The sequence below is a fragment of the Photinus pyralis genome, unplaced genomic scaffold (assembly GCF_008802855.1).
Source record: "Photinus pyralis isolate 1611_PpyrPB1 unplaced genomic scaffold, Ppyr1.3 Ppyr1.4_LG2, whole genome shotgun sequence".
NCBI lineage: Eukaryota > Metazoa > Arthropoda > Insecta > Coleoptera > Lampyridae > Photinus > Photinus pyralis.
The window spans coordinates 41,487,573-41,503,794 of record NW_022170403.1 but is presented as its reverse complement, the minus strand read 5'-3'; positions in this window follow the sequence as shown (position 1 = coordinate 41,503,794).

The window sequence follows — 16,222 nt, the reverse complement described above, 5'->3', positions numbered from 1 at the left end:
ACAACGATTCTACCATAAAAACTTCAGTTGCAAGGAAAAAACACTGAATATAATGGCTTGATGGCATTCTTGCCTCCAGTTGCAGCGGAGCAACGCTGCTGTTATAAAAGCATCCTGCGGAAGATACGAACAAAAACTTGGGCGACTAGATGTAACCCTGTGTGAGAACCTGCTCGGCACAATGTGCACGAGGATCGTGCTACAGTAGATATACTGGTCAATGCCGGTGGTAAGCGTTCATTCGTTACAGTCTAATGGTGCAAACGAAAAAAAAGAAGAATTAACAATACCCTATGCTTGTTGAGAGAATTTGGAATTGAAGTACGTACTGATGGATCTTCGATAATTACTAATATACGAGTTTTACTAACTAGCACCAACTGGAAGCGTTCAAAATAACTGCTAACGAACATGCAACTACGACCGCATACGTGAGACCTTGATATACCATGTGTTACTCTAGGGATCACCTGTGGCGTCTACTTTTAAACCCCAACTAATAAATTTAAAACAGTTAAACTATCGCATCTATACATATATGACGGCTTTTACAAGAATGTATGCAAAAAAGATACTGTTAGCAATTCATTTGCAAGTGTCATGGCGATCACATTAATAGTCCCGTAATTTTAGGGGGCGGCTAAAATTAAATTAAATGTATGACCGATACAACTACAGTGATCCGTATTTTTACAACGAAACCTAATATTATTCTAAATTCAAAATTAGTTTCAGATTTACAACATAATGGTACAATTTGCTCGTATCGATAATAGTTTGTGCTTCTACACCATTTGCGAGTTTTTGACTTGAGTTCCATACACGTGCATTAAGTTCAAATTCAAGAACCCAAAACTCCTTAATGCATTAATTTGTGCCGAGTGCTCTCAATTTGTGCATTAATTTTTTTTTCTATGATGACACCTTAATGTCCATATACCCACCCACATTTTCAAGTCAGTTCAATGCCACATAGTCACTGGTGCTTGTTCTCAGCAGATTTGTGATGAAATTTCCATTTTTTGTGCGTAAAAATTAACAGTGATCAACTAGCTAAACAAGAAAATACAAGCTTGAGATCTGTCACAGCGGCAATTCGTTCTGGGTATTTGATCTTCGTCCTTCGTTGCACTTACCAATGGTTGAGCGCCACTCAATTTCTATCTTAACTCTCCCCGTATGAACTTGAGAAAATACGAGGGTAGTAAAAACAGTACAAATCAATTTAGGTACCAAAAGAAATACTAGTTTATTCAAACAAATGGAAAAAATAAACATTCTCTCCACAATGGGATACCGTAACACAAAAATATACAAAATACTTCCCCAAATATTCAACATTATAACAAAAATCTTAGTAGCTTCAATGTACAATTGAAATTCCCCAGTTTAACAAAACCCCCAATAAATAAATTGATATTTTGGTAAAAATTCACACGCATAGGGCCAAGTACAAATAAAACATATAATGAAAAGAAAACCTCCTAAGCGGCAGAGCTTGGTATATAATTAGTTGAATAATGCCCGAAGGGCCTCGCTCTACTCGTAATATGCTTCTATAACAAGTACGATACTTAATTGGCCAACCACTCCAGAAGGAAATGGTGGACTCCAACAACATTCACGTTTCAAACTCGATCATAACTTAACCGAGATAGCAAAGTTATTAAATAGGTACTATAATGTTAAAAAATTACTTGAATGTGATATCATTCCAGAAGGGCGAAATAGTTATTAACTAATACACTAAAGAGTTACTAAAGTTGTCTCTTTGTTGAAGATCGAATCCCGATATCAAATCTCGTTAATGACCCGGTGACCCAACTCCAGAAAATGATCGCTCGTTATCATCAGGTGGAAGATATATTAAAGGTGTTGGCACTCGCAGACAACAATGAATTTTACCCAAGGTTACACGCTCGTACGTCAACAGAATTGTACAGTGCCACCATGCTCAGAAAAGCCCCGGAAAATATGCGAACTAATTTTGAAATAATTCAGGCTGGCCAATAGAAAGTCTGCAAAACGACGCGATACATTCCGCGCCATAATTATTAATTATTTGGTTTTGACAGTTGACGTTTCACGTTATTTTAGTTTACACTTTGCTTCTTGTATTTGCTTTTTTTTACGTTTTCCGTCTCCAGTTTTATATAAACTCGTCTTTTTCAAGACGCATATAGCTTGGATCTACGATCTGATAAGGTATTTAATTCCCTTAGTGTTTAAATTTTGCATCAGAATGTACGGTCTAAATTTCTAGCGCCCTCGGACACGCCCTGTCAGGGACTGTCTGAGCGTGGTGCCACTGTAGGTAAAGCGTCCCCGAAACTTAAGCTGGTCCTTAAATTTGAATTTGAACTCACATTAGTTGATACCATAAACGAAATCAAAGGTAACCCCTCTCTTTGATACCCTAAAATATACATACCTCTTAAATAAGAGGCATAACTATACAGGGTGTTTTTTTGGGAGCTTTAGTTAAACGTTTCTGGGACAGTAAAATAGGTAGGTTTTTGAAATGTTGTACTTAGGAGTTACTCTGAAGGCCGAATCGATGTAAAATATTTTCAAAATGGCCGCACTTCCAGAAACACCGGAAGTAGATAGTAACTTCGTTATTTTAAATGGAAACCCCTATTTTTTTATTGGATTTTTGGATTCTACGTGAAATTTTAATTCTTTTGATACCAATATGTCGATATCTGCCATTTATGGTTTTTAAGTTATTTTGACTTTAAGAAAAAAAATGGCGGATGCAGATGGTACCTTGATAATTGATTACTTGAAAACGGTTGTAGTCATGGCAACCCATTTTTATCAGTGCATAGAGAATGAATAGGGCTTTCTTTTAGTGTACTTAAAAAAAAGTTAAGTTGCGTACAACCGCACCTATGGAGATCCAAATGTAAGAAACTTTAAACTCTATGAACTCAGTTTTTTTAAATGGAATGACCCTGTTCTTATTATTGCATTAGATAGAGAATCGAAAATGGCATATTTTGATATTACATGTTCCTATAGCTATCTTTAACAGTTTCTGATTTATTCCCATTTCATTGAATTGATTTAGGAATTGATGCGATTTTTTTCGCATTTTCGTTTTAGTAGTTGGCCATGATTTTATAACAATCGAATTTTAAACAAATCAAGGAATCGATTTGTTAATATCATTGATTCTAGTCTAAATAATTCATTAATAAATAAGTTTTTTGTTAAGGATATAGGACAGAAAATTTTTGAAAAATCTAGAAAGAGTCGTTCAACTGAATTTCTTAAACAACGTATAAGTCTGAAAATTAAGAGAGGTAATGTGATATCTGTTCTAGCAACAATTCCATACCAAAAATGTTTCAACGAAGTTTTTTATATTTTGCATTGAATTTATTTTGTTACTCTTGCATTTGCAATTCAATTCATTTTCTTAAATATTCTCTTGTAGAGCTTTGTATCACTTGTGCTTCAACGGTTTGTAGTGCATTTGGGGATACAACATTTCCAAAATTCATACAATTTCGTTCCAGTGTTCGAATGAATGTACGGCAAGCATGTGCCGCGATTCTGTCCATTTCACCATAAATAACAATTAAATTCCAAAATAGGTGAAACCACTGCCAGACATTTTTCGATTTTTGAAAAACTTATATTAACCTATAACAGTAGGTGACGGATTAGTGTCACTAGATTTGTTTAAAATTCGATTGTTATAAAATCATGGCCGACTACTAAAAAGAAAATCCGAAAAAAATAGTGTCAATTCAATAAAATGGGAATAAGTCACAAACTGTTAAGATAGCTATAGGAACATGTAATATCAAAATATGCCCATTTCGATTCTTTATCCCATGCAATAGTAAGGAAATGGCCATTCCATTAAAAAAAAAACTGAGTGTTGAGTCTTTGAAGTTGCATAAATTTGGATCTCCAGAGGGGCGGTCGTACGCAACTTAACTTTTTTTTAAGTGCACTAAAAGAAAGCCCTATTCATTCTCTATGCACTGATAAAAATAGGTTGCCATGACTACAACCGTTTGCAAGTAATCAATTATCAAGGTACCATCTGCATCCGCCATTTTTTTCTTAAAGTCAAAATAACTTAAAAACCATAAATGGCAGATATCGACATATGGGTATCACAAGAATTGAAATTTCACGTAGAATCCAAAAATCCAATAAAAAATAGGGGTTGCCATTTAAAATAACGAAGTTACTATCTACTTCCGGTGTTACCGGAAGTACGGCCATTTTGAAAATATTTTACATCGATTCGGCCTTCAGAGTAACTCCTAAGTACAAATTTTCAAAAACCTACCTATTTTACTTTCCCAGAAACGTTTAACTAAAGCTCCCAAAAAAACACCCTGTATATGAAGCAACAATTGTCGATGGAAAATTGATATCCAATGTAACCATAAAAAGACAAACCACGGAGTATCAAAAATCTTGTGGCACACCACAGAAAAAAAGAAAGAACAAAACATCAATGGTATTAGTAAAGATAAAGATAAGAATAATTAGACAATGTTTTGCAATTCTTTGTGTTCATTAAAATTCCACCTAGAAGATTTTAAAATTCGGACCCGATTAAAAGTCTGAAAAAAACTGGAAATAGTCGATTGCCAAAATTCCCCAAAAATATCTCAATAATTCTAAAATGTTACGACAAAATGCTCATTTCGATACGACAAACATAAAAACGATGCCAAAACCAAATTCGAGATGGTAGTTATTGAAATAGGATAATGTAACAAAAACTTTATTTTGAAAAATATGTCCTATATTGAATTTTGACATGACTAAAGAGATATTTTTTTATTATCTTTTAACTGATATCGTATGATTTAACAAAAAAAACATTTACATTAAGTATTTTAGCATTCTAATCAATATTACGATACTTCGAATTAATTTGATAATTAAATGATATTAAAATAATAAATATGTAGATTGTGCGTGACTGTGGGTATAATGGGTTATTTCAAGTATCATAATATCCAGTCTTTGTAACTCTCACGATTGCTGAGGAAAAAATGCAATTTTCACTACATTTTTGAGGGTGACACCCTGTATAGCGCGATTTTTAGTAGTATTCCAGACGGCCTTTAAATGCTTATGTGTAATGACCCTCTCCCCATTAGTCATCTACCAAGCAGGTAAACAGTAAGCATGCTACTACCTTATAATCCAATTAATTACTAAGCTATTTCAGTTTAAAAATTCGCTTCATCTGCACAAGAGTAATGTAACATATGAACCACTTGGATATTATTGTTATACAGTGCTATTTATTAAGAAGTAGACGTAGGGATTTATGTATATTGTTTTTCCCTATGTTTACTTTCAAAAGACAAAATTTCTTCTGAAGGGCGCCTAATTTTATGCAACCAAAATGACTTCTTAAAACAAATTAAGATCTGGCTGTTACATTAATTAATTTGAATATCGTTGCTTTGGCTTCTGTATTTTTATATTCGTTCGTGTGATATGTATTCAACTGGAAAAGAAGTTGATATTGTCAATTGTTATAGTGCCGGTAACAGTTTAAGGAGCGTAAGAGATTTATTGTCTGTTAACTCAAAGCAACAATATTCAAACTAAGTAATATGACAGTGAGATGTTTATTTGTTCTAAAAAGTTATGTTGGATGCATAAAATTAGGCGCCCTCAGAAGATATTTTGTTTTTTGAAAGTAGACATAGGGAAAAACAATACATATAAATAATATAATAAACTCATTTTTTTCTTAAAATTTTAACACCCTGTAGCTCAAAAACTAATAGGTTTAGGACATATGTTGATATAAACTTTTCTCCTTAAAATCACCCGAGGATTCACACCCTGTATTATCGGCACTTAATTAATTAACACCATGTATAGCTATGGTGGATAAAAAATTCTAGTTTTTTTGCAAATGACTTTAAAATTACGCAAACTTTAACAATATATAGGGTGGCAATTTGAAAACTTACCACCCCCCATGTCTTAGTAAATAAACGAGATATTTTAAAAAATCAAAATCCGTTTCGGTAATTCGGAGGGGGAATCACAACTACATAGTTGTCAACGCACCCCCTCCAACCCCTGCGCCCCAGCCACCCCAACTTTTAAATCTTAAATAGTGACCCCCCATATGTGATAGTCGTTGGAAAGCTCTGAAAAAATGCTTTCAAACCATACCAAATAGCGTTACATTTAGGTTATTTAGGTTTATCGTGCAAATCAAAAAATGAACTAATCTGATACATTTGAAATCTGTCGTATTTAATAAAACGCAACTGGCGAACATAGAAGAACTAAGATAGAGAATAATTCAAGAATGTCGAAATATTGCAAAACCAACATTTGAATTTAATTTTTGATTTGCACTATAATTACTAACCTAAATGTAATGCTATTGGTATGGTTGGAAAGCATTTTTTCAGAGCTTTCCAACGACGTATCACACATGGGAGGTCACTATTTAAGATTTAAAAGTTGCGGTGGCTAGGGCGCAGGGGGTTGGAGGGGGGGCGTCGCCAACTATGTCATTGTGATTNTTGTGGATGGAAAATTGATATCCAATGTAACCATAAAAAGACAAACCACGGAGTATCAAAAATCTCGTGGCACACCACGGAAAATAAGAAAGAACAAAACAATTTGCAGTTTGCACATAAATCTCAAATGATACAACCATGCTAGGTATTTGTGCAAAAAAATAAAAATGCTTTTAGATAATTATTGTATAATTTGTAAAACATAAAACATAAATGGTATTAATAAAGATAATGATAAGAATAATTAGACAATGTTTTGCAATTCTTTGTGTTCATTAAAATTCCGCCTAGAACATTTTAAAATTCGGACCCGCTTAAAAGTCTGAAAAAAACTGGAAATCGTCGATTGCCAAAATTCCCCAAAAATATCTCAATAATTATAAAAAGTTACGATAAAACGCTCATTTCGATAGGACAAACATAAAAACGATGCCAAAACCAAATTCAAGATGGCAGTTACTGAAATAGGATAATGTAATAATAACTTTATTTTGTAAAATATGTCCTATATTGAATTTTGACATGACTAAAGAGAGTTTTTTTTATTATCTTTTAACTGATGTATGATTTAACAAAAAATACCATTTGCATTAAGTATTTTTGCATTCTAATCAATATTACGATACTTCGAATTAATTTGATCATTAAATGATAAAAAAATTAATAAATATGTAGATTGTGCGTGACTGCGGGTATAATGGGATTTGGGTTATTTCAAGTATCATAATATCGACTTAAATCGTTAATTTTTTGTTATTTGTGACATTTTCAACTAACTACTTACAAAATTAGATAAGTAGTCGGGAGACACTTTCTGACCCGAAGGGCCAATTTTGAAATGAGTAGGTAAACTTTGGTTTGAAAAGTGATTTTAAAAAACTGCTCGACAATTTTTTCCTTAACTCGTTAACTAATTTCGTGGAATTCTTTCCATTTTCGTTGTTCGGCCAAGAATTGCAGTGGATTTTTTTTTTCTAATTTTCGAAATTTTCAAATTCGTGTTTTTCATGTTCAAAAACCCCCGGATACCAAATTTCATGGAAATCAAATTTTGTTTTCGCCCCCTATGTAGGGGTGTACTCTTTCGTGGTAAGAATTTTGAAAAAAATGTTTGCAAAATCGAAAAAAGCATACCGCAAAACCTATTCAAAGACGTGGCACCAGTCTTTGTAACTGTTACGATTTCTGAGGAAAAAATGCAAATTTCATCACTTTTTTGAGGGTGACATACACGGTGACATACTTATATATAACACCCTGTATAGCGCAGATTTTAAATAGTATTCCAGGCGGCCTTTAAATGCTTATGTGTAATGACTCTCTCCCCATTAGTCATCTACCAAGCAGGTAAACGTAGATAAATACAGCATGCCTACCTTATAATCCAATTAATTACTAAGCTATTTCGGTTTAAATAAATAAAGTAATGTAGTATATAAACCACTTGGATATTATTGTTATATATGTATTATTAATGTTTTTATTGTAAATTTTATTTATTATAAGTTATTGATAATATTATTTGTATATTAATTATAAATGTTGTTTAAACAATGAAAATAACAGGGATCTCACATGTTGACTTAACATGTTAAACAATTAGTAGGTAGCGAAAAAATGGGTTAAACTGTTGATATCTGATTCTGGTGGAATAACCGGCAAACCGGAAAATTTCACACTCTTTTTTTTAACTACATGATTGTCATTTCCACAATGTAAGTCGGGAACAGTGAAGTCATAACTCATAAGTTCTCAAATCCAGTAAAGCAAGTCACTAGCTGATTCTGAAGGCATTTTCTTACTGAAACCGTTTAGGAATAATAAACATTTAAATGTATACATGTACTTCTGTGTTCCGTCCGCAATATGTTTTTATGCGGCTCGATACTGTTGAAACCACGCTTGTTTAATTATTAATTTTCGAGTATACAGGGTATCAATTAATTTAGTGCCGATAATACAGGGTGTGAATCCTCTGGTGATTTCAACATCTGTCCTAAAGTTAATAAATAAAATTCCAAAAAATGAACTAATATGATACATTTGAAATCTGTCGTATTTAATAAAACGCAACCGGCGAACATAGAAGAACTAAGACAGAATAATTCAAGAATGTCGAAATATTGCAAAACCAATATTTGAAAAGGTTCGACAAGAGTCTTACCAAGAAACGAAAACCATTTTGAACATTTATTGAAATAAAAGCCAACTTTAGAAAATGTATCATATTAGTTTATTTTTTGATTTTCACGATAATTACTAACCTAAATGTAATGCTATTGGTATGGTTGGAAAGCATTTGTTCAGAGCTTTCCAACGACGTATCACACAGGGGAGGTCACTATTTATGATTTAAAAGTTGCGGTGGCTGGGGCGCAGGGGGTTGGAGGGGGTGCGTCGCCAACTATGTCATTGTGATTCCCCCTCCGAATTACCGAAACGGATTTTGATTTTTTAAATTATCTCGTTTATTTACTAAGACATGGGGGGTGATAAGTTTTCAAATTGCCACCCTGTATAACATTTTACTAAAGGGGTCCAACGAAGAATTATGTTCGTTTGTACGACGACAGTTTAATCTCAGTTCAGTTGACTACTAATATTGGAAGGAACTTGATTGGATACTTTTTGAATTTTAACTAATCGTTCCCTTAGTTGTATAGGATTATAGGAAGCTCAAAAACCACTTTTCTACTTCGTGAAAAGGTTTAATATCCGTTCATGATCTATGTATTGCGTCAAATGTTTACTGTCATATTTTATAAGAGCGGTTCGTATAGTCTTTAATGATCTTCCCGCGTATGATTGGGAGCTAATTAAAACTCTGAAAATTAATTAGATATGAACAAAGAGGATATTTGAGTAGACTGCCGAAGAAGTTAAGGAAGAGTGTTTTTTTATTAGCAATTTACTATAGTGACTACAATATTAGACGCACATGAAATATTTGAATTATGATGTAGCAATATATTATGTGGTGCTCGTTCGTTAAACATGAAGTAATAAAAATTAAATTATACAACGTTAGTTAAAGGAAAAATTTCATTATAGGTTAATATGTATAATATATAACTATCTACGAATGCGTATATAAATTGGTGAGGAATAAGAAATTAGTTTTTTGTATTTTATCTCTGCATATTAATGTAAAATTATTTCGTATACCAATAGAGAAAAAACGGCTACCATAGTGTTCATATTTACATTTATTCGGTGATACGTTAATTAGCACTTGCGTTGCATGTAATTTTTTTAACTTTTTTGTCGTGAAGAAGGTGAAGGTGAATGTAGTTTACAGATAGTTGAGGTGTAATAAATCTTTACCGCAGATTAAAATTAAATTGTTCGGGGTACATTGAGTAAACCGTTGATTTATTAATTTATTTTAATTTATGATAGCATGGCTAGTTTGTCATTGACATTGTTAGCGTTGATTGTGCTTACCTAAATAGAGAATACTCCGCAATTAAAGTTACTATCGAGAGAAAGTCACATTTATTTCATTTTTGACCTTTTCTTTTAAACTGTTAGACCTTTTCTTGAAACTCTCTTAATTATGTGGAATGTAGACATTCGATAATACAATTTCCAAAGTTTAATGTCGTGACGTGACACTTCTCCCGCTTTTCATTATTACATTTTCTACGATTTATTACTATTATCTAACGCGTATAAGACAACTTTATGTTCCGATTGACCTGGATTCGTGTGCGATTATCGCGAATATTTTCATTTAACAGAACAGTTTGTTAGAATAGTGCCTTCTTCACCTGTAATACAATACCTACCTACATAATTCAGTATGTCAAAAAAAATATGGGTGATAGAGGGCAAGCAAAACAAACATTTCTTCCAAATAAACCGTATATCCAAAAGGTTTCGTTTAGCAGCTCACTCTCTTAACAAGCTCCATAATTTGTGGATTTTCTTTAATTCTGTCCTCACCAACCTAATAAACGAAAAACTAAAAACTCAGTTTTTTTAAATGAGATGACGATTTTTTTACTACTGCATTTGGTAGAAAATCAAAATTGGCATATTTTGATATTACATGTTCCTACAGCTATCTTTAACAGTTTCTGACTTATTCCCATTTCATTGAATAGGGAATATGCATGTGGTTTAAATTTACTTGATTTTTTTCCGAGGATTTTTTTACCCTCTGTATCCGCCATTTTTTTTCTTAAAACCATAAATTGTAGATGTCGACATGTAGGCTTACATGTGGGTATTAAAAGAACTGAAATTTCACGTAGAATCCAAAAATGCAATAAAAAATAGCAGTTGCCATTTAAACTAGGTAAGTTACTAGCTACTTTTGGTATTTCCGGAAGTGCCACCATTTTGAATATATTTGACATCGATTTGGCCTTCAGAGTAACTCCTAAGTACACATTTTCAAAAACCTACCTATTTCACTTTCCCCGAAACGTTTAACGAAAGCTTCAAAAAAACACCCTGTATATAATATGTTTTCTACAATTAGTAGCAGTAAAACATCCGATATTTTCTTATATTTTTGGATGTTGTTTGGAGTGGTACTCGAATTTCTTCTATTATAGTAATCCTGTAACGATCTACATTTCCCACAAGAATGGCTTGTGTTCTACGACTAATAGAGAAGCAAATTCTGTAGGTAATAGAACAGACTTTTCGCGCTAAATTCAATTTAAATATTAGCGGTTTGTACATTTTTTTAAAGAGCGACCCGGATGTCTTTGCCCAAGGAGACGAGAAAGAATTAAAACAATGATGAAGATCACACACCTGAAACTCCAAAAAAGTCACTTACCACTTTGCGGAAAGCATTTGAAATGGACTTTGATCGCGGATCAACAAAATGAATTTTTATTGAATTATTATTGAATATGAGACATCTCTCTGAATCGTTAAAGGGATCGAATAAACACACGACTTGCATGATTTTACATAAACAAAATTTATTCTGCGACTACAAACATAAAATCCTATTTACCAAAATTGGACCACAGCGTCCGACCAAACAAACCAAGCATATGGGTTCGATTAAAAATTAAACAAAGATCAATAAATTTTAAGATTACTTACAGTTTTCGAGTTACAAAATCTCAATAAAACCCGGGGACACGTGACGCACAAAAATTTGACCTTTTTAATTCATTTCCCCAAACAGGTTGTAGAGACGTTGATTGTGATATCTGGCTGAACGCAAAAATAGGCTATCGATGACGAACGGCTGTCCGCTTAACGTGGACGATATCTTTAATGAAGCTGCTATTCCCAGCACCTACTGACTTCTCTTTAACGAAGTTGTTTAACAGCAAACAAGGCAACTAACTCTGCCACCAACTTAAACGTACACACGAAACAGGCGGCTTCTTCAAAGGACTGCAACTCGGCCTCGACACTTGCAACAGGACGCTTGAGTTTGGTCACGTGCGCGATTTTACTCGGAATTATCTTATCTAAACTATATCACATTTCTACGAAAACAAATAGTTTCTTTTACGATTGAAAAACTACCTTATCTCTAGACAATTACATTAATCTTTTACAAAAAAACGTGCGTTAACAAAACAAAATAGATCACACAAATTGAGATAAACATTTTCTTAACCATAATTCTACGAAATACCCTTTCTTTTACAATGAAATAAATAAACAAAGCAGATACGCAAAATATGTTTGTGTTTATTCGTAAATAATCCCACGAGATTGATGAAATGAGTTGTAATGAGCATTTGATTAATACCCGCATACCATCCCAAGTGCGTAGACCTAAACCTTAACGTCACAAACCGACATTGTTTACACAGTAATATTTAGCAGGGGACTTGTTTCGAATATGTGATATACCTATTTGATTTCAATAATCTCGACTTGAGTGAAGATATATTTATATGTACTTGTTTTCATAGATTCTTTTTGTTGATTCGGAATTGGAAGTCCTTCTAAACTCTCACTTTTGTGTTCCTTGTGATATCCCTATAAATCTATAAACAATAGATTTTTTTCACTACTAGCGTCTGATGACATGATTATTAACCTTTTTTCCACTTGTAAAGTAGGCTTTCTCGGCATTTGTTCAAAGTGGTTAATAATTTTTTATTATTAACTAGTAGTCAATAATGAAAACTGTCATGCTGTCACTTTTAGAAAACACAACCCGAAATTTCGCTCAATGAACGTTTAGACAAGTTCTCTAAAACGAATAATTGCCACCATTCGCAATTTCCAGAGAAATTACATACCTAAAATTATCACATTTTGAAAACATTCGAATGAAATTACTCTTTGAAAAATCTCAATGACAGAACAAAATACGGCCTGTTTGACTTGTACTTCCACGTACTTGATTGACATGTTAAATTAAGAAACAAACAATTCTGTCCAACCGTTAACTCTCTTATCAATATAATATGTTAATTTAGAGGATTTCAAGTGCTAGTAGTGAAAAAAATAGTATATATACCACGGTAGAGAAGTCTATTATTGCTTCGCACCTTACACCCCTCGGCGCAAGCGCCTCGAGATGTAATCTTGGTGCTCAGGCAATAATAGTGGACTTCTCTACCTTGATATATAATGTACTATTTACTGCATGTACGACACGAGATGGACTTCATAAAAAGTAAACACATTTCGCAATACAATTTAAGGCACGGTGAAACTCTTCATTTACCAATCCACAAAAATTCTTTATCAACCAGAAGCTCTTACGTAATGCCTATAAGGTTATACAATAAACTACCAGCATCCGTAAAAACATTACGACCATTATCACACTTTAAAAATGCTGTTACCAAATTATTAATAGATAATAGCTATTATTCTATCGCTGAGTACCTGGAAAATAACTCGGAAAATAATGTTCACTAGCTAGTCATTTTACACTGTGTTTCTTGTTAAGTTTGTTTTCATATGTATACGTAGTATTAGTTTTATACAAAATAGTGTAACAATTTTATATGTTCAGTGTAAATGCAATGATTTGAATTGACTTATCCCATAGCATTTATGAGCTCAGAGGATTAATAAAGTATTATTATTAAAGTATTATAAACTTAGGTGTGGTCGAACTTCTTCAGGTTGCATCCCCACTAAACAAGCGGTAGAAAATACGAACGTACTAATCGCCAGTCCTACGAAATCTAGCTTTACAATATCAGGATGTAATACGATCTAACCGTACCCGGACAGCACACGGCATGCCAGATTTCATAAGTGCTCTAAATATTGAATTATGAATTTCTTCATTCTTTGTAAGTTAACCATATGCATATTTTATGTTGTACAGCAAATTATTGAAATAGGTATCTTAAAAAACACAGGCATTGCATTTCAAAAGCAAAAGTTGTCTCCAATTCTAGTTAATCCGGAAGTTTCAATGTGCGACCGGATAGATCAGAATAAAATAAAAATTATGTTTGATACATTTTACGTATTTGGCCAAACAAAAGAGATATTGAGGTGACCCTCATATTTCGAACGCACTGTATACAAACTTTTAGAAATCTATTCGCATTTGTTTTCGAAATAATCACTCAACTCAACGTCGAGTCAAAATATGCCTCTTATAAACTGCTCATGCACACATCTAATGTTTGCAATATCACATTTGTTTGCCTTTAACAGAAGCATCTGTGATTAAAATTTCAAAAAGATATCTCTATAAATAAGACAGTTGATATTGCGCATCCTGCGCATGCGCACATTAATCTGATGTTTACAATATTTGACACGTTTGCTTTTACTGAAAGTATCTGTGGTTAAAATTTCAACAAAATATATTAATAAATGAGGAAGTTGATATTGCGCAAATGCGCACCCTGCGCATGCGCAGTTTAATCGTCAAGATTTTCCTTGGCTCAGGTGCCTGAGCTATACGCTACCGAATGCAAAAAGAACAAATGAAATATTTTAAAAACTGTAGTAGTTAAGGCTTCGGATAGACGGACGAACGGAGAAAGTGGCTGCAATACCGCACCCAACTTAGTTGGAAAAGACTCTTAAACGAATACCTGTTTTTCGTATTTTTATTAGGAAATAGGTAAAGGATTTAAAGTCAAAAATGTCGAGGTAAGAAGTTTGGGTCAACATTTTAACTTATATACGAGTAACTATTACTCATAAGTCATAAGGGAAACGTGCACCGCGTTGATATATTTTATTTGCAGTTATTCTAGTGAGATATCTATTACGATTTTCGGCGGCGCTCTACGTGCACAAAATTTTAACATGTTCGCATCAAGTGGAACATCGTTTCTCGCAACAGCGAAGTATAAAAAGAATCTTTTTGATATCTAATGGGGCATTACAGCTTTCCGCACTAGCTCGCTAACAAACCTATATGTACAATCATTTAGGGGAATATTGGATCAAGATGGATAAAATGCGACTTGTATGCATAAGTAAGCATTAATAATGTACATTTGTTCGTTAGTCCATAACTTTCGAGGTTTTTGTCGAAGCCGCCAATCTTTGTAAATTAGAATGTAATAAGAACAAATACACCAAAGAGTTAGAAAGAAGCAACCGAAGAACAAGATAAACACTTGTACTTAGTCGTGCGTATAATCAATGCCCTGGTTCTGCATTCCGTATTCACAAGAGACGACTAACTTTTGATTGTAAAATGATACATTTTAATGTTTCTTTAACAATATATGAAATAAAACAAATTCTGTGCGCCAACTCCGTGACTAAAGAAATACGAATCCTGTATCTCATGCAAAAGGGATTTGCTATACAAACTGACTTCTAATATAAAATTATGCAATTTAGCAACGTGGAGAAATTTTTTAGAAAATTATTTCCAAAACTTAAACTCTCTGTGTTTCAACTTGAACTAAACAAGCCTCACAGACTAATTGAAATTAAGTATTAATATTTACTAATTTAACACGGACGGTTCCTTACGTAAATAAATATATGAAAATTTCCCGTAAAAGGTACCTATAGATTTCCACAAATTAAAGAATTGATTATTACACGCGTCAAAATATGGTTATAATAACAACGTGTAAGCCGTTAGTAGACAATTAAACAGTAGCTCAGCAGTATTCTCATGCAAACACGAAATTTAAACATATTTTTTCTGTCTCGATAAAGTAACACTGAAAAACGGTTTTTCATAATTCTATTCGATTACCAGAAATAATTTGATGTGATCACTAAGATTTAAATGCATTACGTCGAGCATTGCGTGCTTTCAAAGGGTACCTAGGTAATAACCTAATTTCATTTTTTCATTTCGATGCACTATTGGATAAACTTTTAACCTCGCTTTTAACGCCATACACAGATTATGCTTAATATTTATGCATTCGTTTCATTTCACCCTAGCTTAATGGAACCTAGAATGGACAGCACAATGACTGAAATCACCTTGACTCATGTAAATCAAATGCTGGTGCTTTATGTGACATTCAAAATTGTTAAATAACATTTCCGCGTTTTATATACGCCCACAATTTGAAAGGTTGTCAAAAAGGTCAACAAAGAAGGGCAAATTTATAATTTAGGCTTAATTCAAATAATCGAGAAAGGACTCGCAAGCCTATTACTGTAGCGTAGCGTTTTATTTAACAGACAAAATAATACATTTTTTACGCAATAACGCAATATTATCGTTATTGATAAATATACATATCAATCAACGATATTATTAAATTCATCAGACTTCAGTGAAATACGAGGGTCGTTTG